Consider the following 17,439-nt stretch of genomic DNA (forward strand, 5'->3'; position numbering starts at 1 on the left):
AAATGGTTCTGCACATCAAAAGAAATCTCCAGTATAGTGAAAAGAAAACCCACAAACTGGGAAAAAAATCTTAATGAACTGTCCATCAGACAAAGGACTTCTGTCTAAAACATATAAATAATTTTAAAAATCATACCCTCAAAATTCAAAGATCCATTCAAAAAATGGCATCTGAGATAAATACACGGTTCTCAGATGAAGAAATACAAATGGCAAATAAATGCAGGAAAAAATGTTTATCATCATTACTCATTAGAGAAATGCAAATTAAAACCACACTGAGATTCTATCTCACTCCAGAAAGAATGGCCAGGATCAAGAAAACTACCCACAACAAATGCTGGAGAGGCTGTGAAGAAAAAGGAACTCTCCTGCACTGTTGTGGGAGTGTAGACTGGTGCAACCATTGTGAAGGTCAGTCTGGAGATTTCTCAAAAAGCTGGGATTGGAAATCCCATTTGTTCCAGCTATTCCATTTCTAGGCGTATTTCCAGAAGAACTGAAAACATCATACCACAGTGATATATATGCACCCATGTTTATAACAGCACAATTTGTAATAGCCAGATCTTGGAAACAACCTAAGTGTCCATTAACTGAGGAATGGATAAAAAAAAGTCGTGGTATTTTTATACAATGGAGTACTAGTCAGCTATAAAGAATGATCACATTGAGATATTTATAAATAAATGGGCACAACTTGAGACCATACTCATAAGTGAAATAAATCGAACTCACATGTATAAATACCGAATAGTTTCCCTAGTGTAAGAAATGGTAAGAATACATAAAAGTATATAGTAATCATGATTCCCCATTATATTGCTTTGAAGCTTTATAATGTTTTCATTCATTAGTTGGAATGGTTTTTTTCTGGGTTGTTTGATTTTATTGTCTGTGATGGTATGAACAGCTATTTTGCAGAAAACAAGACATTATAATAGCTAGTGCTGATTTAATATCATCTTGTTTTAAAGTTCTACCAAGCTTTTGTTCTCTCTCCATCAGTTTTATCTTATTGGATTTTATTATCTGTGATAGTATAAACAAAATTTTTTATGGACAAGGAGATAATACAGTAACCATTGTTCATTTTCTGTTAGTTGGTTCTGAATACCCTGTAATACTTTCATTCTCTTGAATGGTTTTATATTGTCTTGTTATGTTTGATACTATAGTGTATGAAGGTATACTTAAATATTTCAAGGAAAGAGACACTATGATAGCTACTGTTATGTCGGGTTGTCTTGTGGTGAAACACTATGTTGCTTAAATTGTTTTTCTGACCTTTTTATTATGTCCTCTTTTATCTTAATCCTTTAAATAAAAAAGACTAGTAGAGGTAATAAACAAATTTAGCAGTGTAGCTGGATACAAAGTCAGTGCTCAAAAATCAATAGCATTCCTGTACACAAACAAAAACCTCTCTGAGAGAAAAATTATGTAAATAATGCCTTTCACAATAGCATCTAAAAAATGAAATATTTAGGAATCAACCTAACCAAGAATGTAAAAGACCTATATGCTGAAAATTATACTACTCTAAAAAAAGAGATTAAAGAAGATATTAGAAAATGGAAGGATATTCCTTGCTCTTGGCTAGGAAGAACCAACAGTGTGAAAATTGCAATACTCCCAAAACTGTTATACAGATTTAATCCAATTCCAATCAAAATACCATTAACATACTTTGCAGATCTAGAGAAAACACTCCTAAAATTCATTTGTAAGCAGAAGAAACCTAGAATAGCAAAGGCAATTCTGGTCAACAAAGGCAAGACAGGAGGCATCTCAATTCCTGACTTGAAACTATACTTCAAAGCCACAGTAATAAAATCAGCATGGTACTGGCAAAGAAATAGACCTGGAGATCAATGCAACAGATTAGAAGATGCAAACACAACTACAGAGACACTCAGCCACCTGATATATGACAAAGGGGCTAAACATGTTCACTGAAAGGAGGATAGCCTCTTTAATAAATGTGTTTGAAAAACTGGCTCTCCACATGCTGAAGACTGAAGCTAGACCCAGGCCTATCACCATCCACTAAACTAAAATCAAAATGGATCAAGATCTAAATATTAAAATAGAGACACTAAATCTACTGGAAGAAATGTTAGGTAGAAATCTTGGAGAAATAGCACTAGGCAGGAATTCATGAACAAAACATAAACTGCACAGGAAGCACTTCAAAGAATCAACAACTGGGACCTCATATTATTAAAAAATTTTTGCATTTCAAAAGAAATCACCAACAGAGTGAAAAGAAAACCCACAGAATGGGAAAAAATTTTAGCCAGCAACCCCACAGACAAAGGACTTATATACAAAACATATAAAGAATTAAAAAACATCAGGCCCTCCAAATTCAAAGACCCTTCCCAAAGATGGGTATCGGAGATGAACACACATTTCTCAGATGAAGACATACAAATGGCAAATAAATATATGAGGAAATGTTCACCATCAGTGGTCACTTGAGAAATGAAAATTAAAACAGCATTGAGATTTCATTTCACTCCAGAAAGAATGGCTGCCATCAAGAAATCAACAGATAGCAAATGTTGGTGAGGCTGTGGGGAAAAAATGAATACTTCTTCACTGTTGGTGAGAGTGTAGACTGGTGCAGCCACTGTGGAAATTAATATGGAAATTCCTCTGAAGACTAGGATTAGAAGTTCCATTCAATCCAGCTATTCCCCTCCTGAGTAATTTCCCAGAAAAACTGTCACAGTGATATATGTGCATCCATGTTTATAATAGCACTACTTATGATAGCTAAATCTTAGAAACAACCAAAATGCCCATCAACTGCAGAGTGGATGAAAATGATGTGGTTTTGAAGACTTGGTGGAAGTTAAAAAAAAAAAAAAGATGTATTTTTACCATAGAATATTACTCAGCTATAAAAAAGGCATTTACAGGTAAATGGAGACAACTTGAAAATATCCTCATAAGTGAAATAAGAATCATATTGTAAATATCACATTGTCTCTCTAGTGTAAAAAGTAATAAAAACTGTAGGAATAATAAGATCCAAAACATGTACTAGCTATTGTAAAAAAAGAAAGAGAAGGAAAGTGCTCTAAAGGATATAACTGTATGTATGTTTAAGTGTATAAGATAGATAACCAGATTACTGAGTTTTTGTTGGGTCATTGAACAGAACAGTTTGCACTCTCATCATTTGATTGTCTACTTTTGTGCTTTAATTTTGTGACTTGAACAACTATTTCTAAGATGACAATATGTAATTTATCATTATTCCTGGTGATTTCTTAGTGTTAATTTTTTTGAAATCCTGTATTATTTCTACACTTTTTTGTTTTGATTTTTTTCTTTAAATAAATAAATAAGAGATAGCAAGACATGTTATGGAAGCCATTATGTATTTACTACTGGCTTGTTTTGATGAACTGTATTGCATTAATTGTTTCTTTTTATTGTTTCTATTCTGCTCTGTTTGATTTTTAGTATGTCTGAAGTGGTATCTGCAGCCATTTGAAGACAACGAAGGCATTATGGTAATTATTGTTGATTTCATAAAGTTTGGAAGTCCTGTATCACTTTTTCTGCTTTATTTTGATTGATTTTATTCTGTTTTATTTTCCTTTGTTTTATCCTCTTTAAAATAAAAAAATTAATGATTTGCATATATTGAACCATCCCTACATACCTGGGATGAATCTCACTTGGCCATGGTGTATAATCTTGAGGATTTTCTGTATTCTGTTTGCTACTATCTTATTGAAATTATTGTATCCATGTTCATTATTAAAGATTGACCTATAGTTCTCCTTTTTAGTTGGGTCTTTCTCTGGTTTTGGTATCAGAGTAATACTTGCCTCCAAGAATGAGTTAGGAGAACTGCTTCCTTTTAACTTCATTAATGAATTTGAGAAGTGTTGGCATTAAATCTTCTCTAAATTTCTTTTAGAATTCAGCTGTGAATCCATCAGGACATGGGCTTTTTTTCATTGATAAGTTTTTTATTACATTTTCAGTTTTAGTAACTGATACTGGGTTATTCATAATTTTTATATCTTCTTGAGTTAGCTTTGGTAATTCATATGTTTCTAGGAATCTGTCCATTTCCTCTGTGTTTTCAGTGTGTGCAAGTAAAGATTTTCAAAGTAGGTATTGATTATCTGAATTTCCACAGAATCTGTAATAATATCACCCTTCTAATTCCTCATTTCATGAATTTGCGTTGTTTTCTTTCCTTTTCTTGGTAAAGTTGGCTAGGGTTTTATCGATTTTATTTATTCTTTTAAAGAACCAACTCTTTAGTTCATTAATTCTTTGTATTGTTTTCTTAGTCTCAATTACATTAATTTCTGCTCTGATCTTTATAATTTTTTACCTTCTATGAGCTTTGGTCCTGACTTGCTCTTTTTTCTAGAGGCTTGAAGTGCAGCATTAGTTTATTTGTGCTTGTTCTGTTTTCCTGATGTCAGAATTCATTACTATATATTTTCCTCTAAGGACCACTTTCATTGCATCCACAGGTTCATATTTTGTATGTGCATTTTCATAGAATTATGTTGTTTAATTTCGTCTTTAATTTCATCTGTAACCCATCGGTTGTTCAGGAAGGTGTTACTTAATTTTCACTTGTTTATGTAGGTTTTGAAGTTCTTTTGCCATTAATTTCCAATTTCAATGCACTATGGTGAGATAATATTCATGGGATAGTTTCAATCCCTTTGTATTTTCATAAGCATGTTTTATGAGCTAATATGTGTTCTATTTTAGAGAATATCCTATGTGAAGCTGAGAATAATGTGCATGCTGATGTTGGGTGGAACTCTCTAAACATTAATTAAGTCCATTTGTTCACAAGTTTAAGTTCTATTATTTCTTTGCTGACTTTTTGTCTAGTGATCTATCTGTTTGTGACAATGGGGTATTAAGGTCTTCTGTTACAATTGTGTCATTGCATATTTGATTTTTTATGTCTATTAGGATTTGTCTTATATAGTTGGGTGCTCTCGTATTTGCTGCATATATATTTAAGATTTTTTTGTCTTCCTCTTGAATTTTTCCACTAACAAGTATGTAATGACCTTCTTTATCTCTTTTCATCAATTTTAGTTTGAAGTTCAGATTGTCCATAAACATAGCTACTCCTGCTTTTTTCTGGGTTCCTATCACATTGAATATTGTTTTCCACCCTTTAACTTTCGTTCTATTGAGTTTCTTCTTGAGTTATATGTGTTTCTTGTATATAGCATATTGTTGGATCCTGTTTTTTATCCATTCTGCCCATCTGGTTTTTTTTTTAACTGGTGAATTTAGGCCATTTACATTGATTCTTATAACTGATATGTGTTGGTTTAACTTTGTCATGTTATTTTCTCTTTGATGGTTTCTTGTTTTTCCCCCTCATTTAATTGCTTACCCTGCTTGGTGGTTTCTTTCTGTTGTTGTTCTGGGAAATGTGGTCATTTTTATTTCTATCTAGTATATCTCCTAGTACTGTTTCTAGGGTTGGCTGGTGGATATGACTTTCGTCAGCTGTTCTTTGTCATGGATGTATCTTATTTTTCCATTAAATTTCAAAGAAAGTTTTTCAGGGTGCATCAGTCTGGGTTGAAAGTTGTTTTCTTTCAGGGCTTGAAATACATCACTCCAAGCTCATCTTAACTTGAGGGTTTGTTTTTATTTGTTTTTATTACACTTGCTACATTTTCAGAAATTTGAGGCATGTGACTTCCAAAGTCCTTTATTTTCATTCATCCTATACTTGCTCCAGATTGGCTACACATTTGATATTGCATTTTGCTTTTTTCATTTTGTCATTTTCACTTTGGGTTAGTATTTCAGTCTTTTCAGTCCTGCTAGTAATCAACTGGCCATCATATGTGTCTTAGGGTCCTACTGGATGGCTTACATTAACCCAGTTGCTTGGCCCTACAGGATAGGGGAGGGGCCAGTTGCCTGAATTCTTCCTGCAAACTGGTTGTGTGAGTCTTATATTTTTCCTAGACTGACTAGCCTAGGAGTATAAGCCAACCCTTACTTCATATTGTTACTGTGGCTTCAGGCTGTTCCAGGCCACCAGACCTACCTGTTTATAGTATGTGCCCCCACCAGGACCCTCCTGTATCACCAGAGGTCTCACAGGCCCAGTCAGGTTTCTCCAGGAGGGAAGAGGCCTCACTGGTGCTCTCACTAGTCCACCTGGGTTCTCTGTATAGAAGGAGGAGTCATCTATGCTCTTGCTGGCTTGCCAAGATCCTCTGGATGAGTAGAGAGTTTACCTTAGCTCCTGCTCAACCACTGAGGTTCTCTGCTTGTGGGGAGACTCACCTCACTCTCACTTGTCCACCAAATCCTTAGGGTGGGAGGAGGGGTTGCCAAGGCTCCTACCAGCCCAACAAAGTACTGCAGGTGGTGGAAGGGGTTGCTGATGCTCCTGTGAGCTGCCGAAGCCATCTGGGTGAGAGGGTCAAGTGGCCAAGGCTCTCCTCAACTGCTGAGATTGTCTACGGGGAGAGGAGGGGCAGCTGATGATCCTATGGCCTGCTGAGGTCTTCTGGGTGAGGGGAATGGGTGGCCAAAGCTCTTGGCTTGAGGTTGTCTGGTTACAGGGAGGGATAGCTGAGGATCCCACTGACTGCTGAGGTCTTTCGGGTGTGGAGGATGGGTGACAGAGCTCCCCTGGACTGCTGAGGTCTTTCAGGTGCCAATATGGCTGCTGTTCTTAAGTCTGGAAAGACAAGATTCCCTGGGGCATTGTGGCCTGATTCCCCTCCTTGTTCATGGAGGGAAATGTCAACCTTTTCTGCCTCAGTTTCCTTTCCTTCTTTTCACTGATCTCTTTGCAATGTTTTCCTACCACCTTGTTCTTGTCATTTCTTTTTTGAGACTTTTTTTACTAAAATTTCAGAGAGAGAGAAGCAGAAAGAGATCCTGAAAAGGTTTTAGTCGCAATCCGTCTTTAGTTAAGATAGGATTCCTAAACTGCTTTTTCTCTCTTGCTTTAAACCAAAGAATATAAAATTTGTCTATTTGATGCCAGGGCTGCTCTTTTTAGGTGGCTGGGATCACATTCCAAGCTGTGAAAATTCAATTAATAAATCAGGTGCAAGACATGATAAAGTCTATGGACTTGATCTGAGAAGGAGCCCAATGGTTTTCTTTCTCTATTATTCACTCACACTCTCCAAATGGGTCCCAACTTCCTAACTGTCTCCCCTTCTAGGTCTGGTTCTCATCTTTTGTATGTGCAAGGGAGGGAGGAAACTGTTATATGTACTTTCACTAATGTGCAATATGTGCTTGCTATACAATGAGTACAAGCCTTAGTCTGTGAGACAGAAATCTTCAGAATGGGTTCTGAATAAACTCTGGCCTTGTTCCAATGCTGAGAGTGGTTGCCTTGGCATTTTAGATAGGTAGTAAAAAAAAAAAAATGTCCCAAAGACTTCTTTGCCATAACGTCCGAGGGTGATGGTTCTGCTGGGCCAATACATGCCTCTACCTATTCCCAGAGATGATAGATCTCCTTTGTAGGCTGGGATTTTCCAATGTATCCTGTCCCTTTTGCCACTGTCCACCTAGAGATAATTGTGTCATTAAAATAGGCCCTGGCTATACTTCTCCTATCTGGTCCCTCTCACCTTCCATCTGTTTTGTAACCAGCCCACAATCCTAACAATTTGACTTGGAACATCAAGAGTGAGATACTGAGGGAGGCTGAGGCAAAAATATTGCCCTGAGTTCAAGGCCAGCCTGGATTATACAATGAGACCGTGTCTCAAAAAAAAAAAATTCTACAGAGATTCAACTTCTAAGATGACCGTGATTAATTTTAAAAACCTCCCTGGTCAATATATATATATATATATATATATATATATATATATATATATATATATTTCAAGGTGCTCAATATCTAGATGAAATCATAACATGAACTGTACTGATCTTCTGAACGTTTAGAGAACAGAACTAAAAAGATAACTGAACTAAGAGGAGAACCAATATTTTGTCCCTGGTTCTCCAAGATCAATGAGGACCCAGAACATGAGCAAACCTTTCTACAGGATCCTACAACTTTAGTGAGTCACCCAACCTCCTGAGCAAGTAGACAAGAGTCAACTAATGTACAATGTGTTATTTAAAAAATGTGTTACCCCCACACCCACAAATGTCTCCCATGATTCCATAGGAAACAACCTGATCAAAAAAGACTATGACCCATTGTTGCAGTAAAACTAATATCAAACTGAATGAAAACCTCTTTGCATCAAGGAGTTAAAAGACAACTGTATATTACACTAGCAGGCTGGTGGGAATCAATTCCAAAACACCAGCCATGAGTCAGTTTGCAAGCAGGAAGCACAAGGCTCATGGCAGGTTATTACAAGTCATGTGTTGCCTAGCAAGCTAGTTTTAAATAGATTCAAGGGAAGGAGGGGAGGAGAAAACAATATATATTCTTCTAACTAAGGAAAAGATAAGCTAAACACAGTCAGGTTGACCCAGCACATTATCAAACAGAAGCAGCTGGATGTAGACAGGCAAGGCTGACTGAATGTAGTATGTTAACTGCATGACAAGCAGCAGGAGCATAGTCACAGGCCACTAATTGATTTTTCCATTTGCTATAAAATATCTATAAATTTTCTATTATATAATTGTGCCCTTACACCATTCTGGTGGCTAACACTGACAACAGATGAGAGGTGCGATACAGGGTTCCAAAAGTAATGCCTTGAGGCATTAATTGCAGAAGTCATCTCTATTTAGTGTGGTGGGGACAAGACTAAAGAAGGTCTTATATCCAGGGGTCCATCATGATGCTGACTATCACAGGTACCCAAATGAAGCAATAATTTTTGTCAAGGCATTCTGAAGAAGATTTCATAAAGGAAATGCTGGCAGAATGGGCCTGATACTCTGTAGGTCACACAGTAACCTCCTGACCAACTGCACCACACTAGCCTGGCAGCAACCTTCCACAACATGCTATCATTTATTTTGGTTCCTTATTCTTTTCACAAACTCAGAAGCAGGAGGTGCTTTGTAGGGAAAGAGTAAAATTACAAGTCAGACTGAAAGGGGAGCCTTTGGGCACAACTCACAATAGCTGAATCTCAGAAGTGGTCTCTATATCAACAGATAAAGGAAATGTGTTTATACACAATGGAGTACAACTCTGACATAAAGAAGGATATATTTGAGTCATTTGTTGCAAAATGGATGCATCTGATAACATTACGTGAAATAAATCAGATATGCCAGCTTAAATTGTGTACATGTACCAACTCTCCACAGTGAATATAACTGTTATGTACTGCAAACATGTAATATATAAATAAACAGGCCTTTGGGGTCCCTGTATCCCTGAGAAGGATGAGGAGAGATCACCTGGTCTGTCCTTGACATGAAGATAGAAAGCAAGAACCAGCATAGATGGCCAGGGGAGCCCACTTTCCCCTGGCTTCTGATGCTATTTCTAACTTTGCTCAAGATCTTTCATGTATGCTGCTTTAGTGACTAAAGGTGCTTCTAGTCTCACACTATGCAACTACAGCTAGGCAGGAGCTGCTTTAATAACAGGTGTTATGGATGAGGCACAGTGGTTATTCAAAGCCATGTTTTGTTCACTCTCATAAATAGGCTCTGAGCTGCCACAGGAGGACTTAGGACAAATGAGCAGCTCCATCTCTATTTCTGTCATTCTTTTAACATTCAGAACTCAAAATCTCTACCAATGAACCATATAAAACATTTGATATTTTTGATAGAAGAGTAATACAAATCTCAGCAGATCTTTAAAAGTAAAATTATCCATTTTTGTCATAAAATAACTCCTATGTTGTAAAGCAGAGGTCTTTGTTCTTCCTTGCTTGTATTTTTCCCTCTAAAATCTTTGGAATCATTGCATTGCTGCAAATACTGTCATTGCCCATTTATTGCTTTTATTTTATAACAAACTACATATTTTTTACAAATTAATAGCCTACTTATAACAAAAATAAATTGAAAGAACAAACCAGATGAAGAGAATGAGCCTGAGAAACCCCATTTTGTCCAGAAAGAAAGCTTTGTTTTTCTTCCAGCTTGAATCATGCCACCTGCGATAGATCAACTAATGGGCAACTTGTAACACCCAGAAGAACTGAATCAGTGTGGTGCTGAATGTGGAGGGCCCACCTGAGGATTGGTGTCAGCAGCATAAAAGGAGAACCAGAGATGATGGTGTGCTGTTGGTTCTCCTGAAGAAGCTACTACTTTCCTAACATGAACTCAGCTGTTTTCATCATTGGCGGTGCTCAGGTCCTTACTATTGCTGAAGATGTCTGTTCTCTTCAGGAGAGCCTTGGTCCTTACCTTGAGCATCACTTCCTGGCTCCAATGTAGATCCATCCCTCAGCTTGCTGGCACCAAACTTTCATCCCACTGGCACAGACTTTCTAGCTTCCTCCACTGATCTTTGGGCCTTCGCAGTGCAGATCTTTGATCCAGACTTGCATGACACATTCCTGTGGGCTTTAGGCCTCCTCCTGGATTCATGGAGGACATTGCCAGGCCCTCAACTAGATTCTTTGGATCTCTAACATATGGACAGATCTGTACTCTTTTTGCATTTGGCTTTTTAAGTGAATATTATAAAATAATCCTATAAACTATGTGTCCTACATTAAATCTATTCCCTTGCAAAAGCTCACTATGACATCACCTAATAACCCATGGTCTTCTCAGTAAAGCATCAGCCAATGACAAACAATGGCAAAGTGTTCTAGAACCTGTGTCATGTCCTGTGCAGCTCTCAGTGTTCCCAGGGTGAGGATGACGAGAGGATGCAGAAATAAGGATAAGAGTCAGAATACAGAAAACTGAGGTCATACATAACCCTGTCTTCTGATGGGAAGTAAGAAAGGAAGGTGGGAAGGAAGAAGAGGAGGAGGAGAAGCAGGAGGAGGAGGTGGGGGGAGGAGATCCAATGGCTGCAGTGCATTTATTTAAATTGGGAAGTTGAATGTCATGTGAACTCTCACTGCCTAATAGTTTATTCATGTGGTTTGTCTCAGGCATCCAGTGTTCTTGAGACTAAAGCAGCTTATTCATATGACTTGTCTCAGGCACTGTATTCTTGAGGTTGGCCTTGCTCCAGCCCATGAGATCAATCTCAAGCTTCAGCTGTTCCTATAGGCCTGGTCATTTCTGTGCAATGTATGACTACTATAAGAGGCAAACCTTGCTCTAGAACTCCCATTGGAATTGTCAAGAATGTCGGTTGGGTTGTGTTATGAACCTTCCCCTGCCCAACCCTGTTTCCTCATCTTTTATCTTTTTCAGACATTACTTATTCCCCTAAGCAAACCTCTTGTACTCTCCTACAGAACAGCTATTGCTAGATCCTCTTTTTTTGCCCCATCAGACTTACCTATAGGTGGTAGCTGCTGTCTGCAGTCACTCATTCTGCTCCTCTCCCACCATTCCCCTGGAGTACAAGGTCTCATGGGTGCTAGGCAAGTGCTATACCACTAAACTATATCCCTAGGCCTTCTTTTATTTTTTTCACTTTGAGACAAAGTCTCCCTAAGTTGCTGACTCTGGTCTCCCACTTGTGATCCTCCTGTCTCCTGATAAACACCAGGTAGCTGGGATTACTTGTATGTATTGCACTCAGCTAGCACCCTATATTCTGTAAGATATCTGAATCATAAATAAGACTAATATGAGATTCATCCTTTGAAATGTCTAATTCTACATGACCTATAAAATTCGTAGCACTGCAGAGGTTTGGAATGAGACACAAGTTTAGCAATGTGGATGCATCCCATTTTCCACATCCAATCATTTTGCCTCTGGGACTACATGCATAACAAGCTAATTTAGAGAATGTTGAAAGTCTGACTTTAGACCTGGGTACAGCTCAGTGACATAGTGCCTGCCAGGCAAGTGCGAGATTATCAGTTCATTTCCGGGAACCAAAAAAAAAAAAAGAAGAAGAAGAAGAAAGAAGGAAAGTCTGGTTTTAAAGTTCTTTCCGAGTGTAAAAGTTGAGATGACAAACCCCTCATATCCATCACTTGTCCCAAGAAAGCCATCCAGCTAGAAACAGCCAGTAAGCAACCTGCAAGGCTGACATCCAACACTAGGTGGCAGCTGTGACCCTCCAGTGCTGTTGCTCAAAGAAACCCATTGGTAGTTCCAGAAGCCTGACTCTGCATGTTCACTATTCAATCCAAAAAAAGCCCTCTTTCACGTCATCTTTCTATTCTCAAAATGAGATTTTCCCACATTTTCTTCAGTGCAGAAGCACCATGGGTACCTAGGTTTCCCTGCCTTGCTTATATATGGGAAGATTCCTAGCTTATATTTCCCTGTACCTGCCCTCCTTTAGTACACTTGTTACTAGATACCTAAGCACCCATGCAGACCCAAGTGTCTGGGTCTCTGGAGAAATGGCTTTATAAAAGTCACCTTCTGGTGAAGGAAATACTGTGTATGTGAGTGTGTGCGCACTGCTATCACTCCAGGTAGGCCTCCATCACCCTCTGTGAGTGACATTAGCCAAAATTATTACATTTGTAAGGATTTTTTCTTTAGTTACAATTAACTGAAGTCCTGTGAAACTAGCTTAAAACTAGAAAAGCATTACATTTTTCACTAATAGCTTTAAGAAACTAGGCAGAGTAGCATCCTGGGCTACATAGTGAGTTCAAGATCAGCTTGAACTACATAATGAGCCCTGCTTCAAAAGAAAAGAAAAAAATATAAGTGCACCAGACCTATGGCACCCTCCCCCTAGTGTGGGCAAGTGTCCCACCCTAACTAAAGTCACTTGTCCTGAGGCAAGCAAGCAGGCCCACACCAGGTCCTCCACTGATGCAAGCCTGCAAACCCAGGATGCATGGTGCCTCTCCAATAGGGAGGACAAACAGACCCATGCAGGATATTAGCAACCTTGTATCCAACAACAGGATGACTAATGTAGCTCTGTGTTTTGCTTCCCCTTAGTATGGGGCAGCAGAGGTGAGGACTGTCCAATGACCTGACCCAGAGCAAGGACAGTATCTAGGGAAAGAAGGGAGAAACTAGATCTTATGACATTAAGTCCAACACTTTGCTTCAACTCCTGCCCCAGTGACCTACATCCAGCAGGGAGTAGAGGACTGATTGTGGGGCCAATGGGAACAAAGACACACTTCGGCTTGAACAGGAACCACAGTCTTGATTGAATAGATAAGAGGGACCTCTGGTATACCTCAAAAACCCATAGGCCTTGAAGCTAGGCAAAGAAAATTATGACTGGTTGGATACCAAGATTTCAGATCTTGGAAACTGCTTATTCAAAAACACAAGAAATCTTTCCTGACTCAATCCTTTTTTGATTTTTCCATTTTAATTTTTATCTTTCTTTCATTGTGTTTTTGGGGTCTGTAGATTTTTCTCCATTTTTTCCTCTTTTAATTTCTTTTCTCTCCTTTTCTTTTCCCCTTTCAAATCCCTTCCTTCTAATCTTTTATGTCCTATATTATGCTGTCTGTTAATCTTTTTCTCCTTTGCCTTGTTTGTTTTTTCCTGCAAAGTTCTCTAACACTGTTAATTTTTATTTACTCCTCAGTAGGACCCCATCTCAGTTTTCACTCTCCACCATTACAAATATAACTAGTAAGCTTTATGAATCTCTAAATACCTAGTTATTTTTATGCTTTTTGCTGTTCAATACTGTTCTATTGTTAGTAAAGTTTCAATTCATAGATACGTACTGTAGGTCAACTGTTTGTATTTTGACACTATAAAAGATACTAATTTTATTACTATAGCCAAGCAGACTTAGCTGTTAATATTAATTGGTTCTCATGGGATGCCACTGTCTGGATTATTTTGGGGTCATTAATACTATGACCCATCCCTATACAACTGAGTACTGGGAAAAAAAACACTACAATCTCCCATAACTAGTAAATGGAGGTGAGTAGGTCCTGGGGTAGGGACAAAGGCCAATAGTTAGCCATGCCAGAGGACACCACTGAAAAGTAGATATCAACTAAAGAGGGTCATAATGTAAACAAAGATTTCCACTACAATCAGTCTTCAAGCCTCACACAAAAACAAACAAAAAATAGATACATGAAGAGACAAGGCAACAAAATGCCTCCCCAAACCAATAACTGTCAAAGCTGATCCATGGGTTATCAAGGGGAAGAAGCCAAAAGCTATGTACCTGAGTTACTCAAAAAGATAGAAGAGGAAATAACAAAACAAACCAGTAAGACATTTGGCAAGTTCACCAAAAATATAGGTAAAACAGTATTGGCCAAAATGAAGGCACTAATAAAAAGCTGGCAGGGTTAACCAAAGTGGTGCAATATATCAGTGACCACCACAGAAAACAATTAGAGTCCTTAAATAGGCTCCAAACACAAAGGGGGTTAAAAATTTTATTGAAAATATAGGCAACAAAAGAAACCAGTGTGAAGACAATGTGACAAAAGACTGGGCTGTGATTGGTAACCAGTTAATGAGAGAGAACTTATAAACAGCAAGAAAACATGAAAAGTGACTCCAACAGCTCCTACACAATGTAAAGAACACTAATCTAAGTTTAACTGGAATTAGTAAAAGATCATAAGACATCATAAAAGGCTTTAATAACCAGCTTACAGAAATAATAGCATAAAATTTTCCAATATGGAAAAGAAATTTAAGATAGAGATGAGTGAAGTATATAGAATCCAAAATAGCCAGAAATGGGATCAGAAAAGAACCTCTCCATGACACATTATAATCAAAATCCCAGAAGTCCAACATAAGAGTAGAATTTTAAAAGTCATTAGCAAAAAGCAACAAATCACTTACAAACGTAAACCTATTAAAATTACAGCAGATTTCTTAAAACAAACCTTAAAGGCAAGCTGATATATCCTGCAAAATTACCTTTCAAAATTGGCAGAGAAATAAGAATCCTTTTATGTTAAAGAACACCTAAAGAAATTCATTACCACAAAACAAGAAGTCAAAAACTTTCTCAAGGGTATTCTAGGAAGAGATCACAAAGCTAACAATGGCAAAAGGACTGATGGAATAGATACAGCAGATAAGGTGAACACTTAAGTCTACAGGTGTTTCAAAGCCGAGGCATTATCATAACAATTGTTGACTTTGTATTGTTTTTAAGTTCTATGTCACTTGTTCTGTTTTATTTTGCTTGTTTTTATTCTCTTTAAAATTTAAAAAAAAATTTTTTCCTATTTAGTCTTTATAAGAGACATACTTAAAAATATTCACTGTTATTAAATGATGGCAAATGTGTACTAGTCAAGTAATAAAATTAGGCTGTCTTGGCTTTTCTTATGCTAGCCCATCCTGTTTTCTTCTGGATACACTTTTATTTTGCATTTTCCTTTTAACTCGGCCTAAGCTTGCTCTGCAGAGTCAGTTTCTCTCTTACTCTTCACATCTACTTTTTCAATAAATTTTGCCACTACTTGAAGAAAAAAAACAATGAACTGAAACATTTGTTCTTAGAGAGAATGAATAAACAGAAAAATCCTTAGCAAGTCTAACCTCCAAAAAGGAGAGAAAAGATCCAATGCAATTAAAAATGAAAATGGTGAACACACACTGAACTCTGAGGAAATACATTGATTATTAACAACCATTTTACAAACCTGTATACCAATAAATTGGAGAATTCATAAGAAACAGATTCCTAAATACGTATGAATTATTAAAACCGAGCCAACTATTTTTAAGATTTTAAAATGCTGTATTATTCAGTAATAGGCAATAAAATTGAAGTAGAATTTTAAAAATAACTACCAACTAAAACAGCCCAGATCTAGATAGGTTCATTGCTGAATTCTGCTACAGCATCAGGGAAGACCTAACACTAGCGGTCCTCTAGATCTGTAATGAAGTTGAAAAGGTAAGAGTACTCCCAATGTCATTCTTGGCAGATGTTATTACTCAGATTCCAAAACCAGACAAGGATCCAACCATAAAAGAGAAATTAGACCAATCTCTTTAATGACTACAGATGCAAATATTTTCAACAAGGATCCAGTTAGTGGTACAGGCATGTTATCCCAGCACTTGGGAAATTGAGGCAGAAGAATCACCACAAGTTTGAGGCCAGTCTAGGCTAAGCAGCTAATTCAGTGTCAGCCTGAACTACATAGTGAAATTTTTTTTCAACAAGAAACTGGCAAACAATGCAATGAATCATCAAAAGATCATACATCATTACCAAGTAGGCTTTATCACAGGCATGCAAAAATGATTCTTCATATGCAAATCAGTAAACCATATAAAGAGAAACAAGAACAAAACAACATGATCGTCTCAATAACACAGAAAAAAACTTTGACAAAATCCAATATCCTGCTGAGTGTGGTGGTGTGTGCCTGTAACCCCAGCACTTGAGAAACTGAGGTAGGAGGATTGCTGTGAGTTTGAGGCCAGCCTAAACTGCATAGTGAGCCCCTGTCTCAAAAGACCAAAAAAAAAAAAAAAAAAAAAAAAACCCTATATTCTTTTGTAATAAAAAAAATGAAGAATATAAGTTTAGAAGGACCTTATCTCAGTCTGATAAAAGCCATTTATCACAAAATTATCACTAATATCACATTAAGTAGGGAAAGCTTTCCCTCTAAAATTGGGAACAAGACAAGGATGACCACTATCACCACTCCTATTCAACATAGTACTTGAAACTTTAGCAAGAGCAATTATGCAAGAAAAATAAATGAGTGAAACATATAGGAAATGAAGTATTGAAATTAGTATTTGCAGATGACAAGATCCTCTACCTGGTAGACACAATAATGAACCCACTGAGGAAGATATTACATGAAAAAGTGCATATCACCAAATAGCACCAAGAAAATTAAATACTTAGGAATTGACCCAAAGAAGTAAAAGACTTCTACAATGAAAACTAAAAGTATTCTGAAAAAGGAAATCAAAGAGGACATCAGAAAAAGGAGGACTGAGATTGGCTTCTGCCCACCAGGTGCTACGACTGGAAGGCCCTTTCCTCTGTGCGCCCAGCATGGGCTGAGAGAACCAGGAGATAGGCCTCTGCCCACTGGATGCTGCAACCAGAAGGCCTTTTCCTCTGCATGCCTAGCATGGCCAGAGAAAACCAGGAGATCTGCCTCTGCCTGCCAGACATCACACCCTAAAGGCCCTTTCCTCTGCACACCCAGCACAGGCCGAGAGAACCAGGAGATCGGCCTCTGCCTGCCGAGTGCCACCACCAGAAGGCCCCTTCTTCCATGAGCCCTGTGCTGGTCAAGGGAGACAGACAGATCCACCTCTGCCTGCTGTGCACCACCACCAAAAGGTCATGTTCTGCAGGTGGACAGCATGGACAGTGAAAACCAGCAGATCTGCCCTCACCCTCAGGGAGCTGCCACCAGAAAGCTCTTTCCTGTAGGCAGCCAGTGGGAGGAGGGACAAACAGCC

The 17,439-nt window shown here is 37.9% G+C and overlaps 1 pseudogene; it reads left to right on the plus strand.

The window, feature by feature from the left end:
* Positions 1–17,439, plus strand: part of LOC100725199 (eukaryotic translation initiation factor 4 gamma 3-like) — a 68,920-nt pseudogene that overhangs the window by 35,959 nt on the left and 15,522 nt on the right.

This window comes from Cavia porcellus, unplaced genomic scaffold (assembly GCF_034190915.1).
Source record: "Cavia porcellus strain 051 isolate PalLab524CR breed Dunkin Hartley unplaced genomic scaffold, mCavPor4.1 scaffold_5, whole genome shotgun sequence".
NCBI classification, from domain to species: domain Eukaryota; kingdom Metazoa; phylum Chordata; class Mammalia; order Rodentia; family Caviidae; genus Cavia; species Cavia porcellus.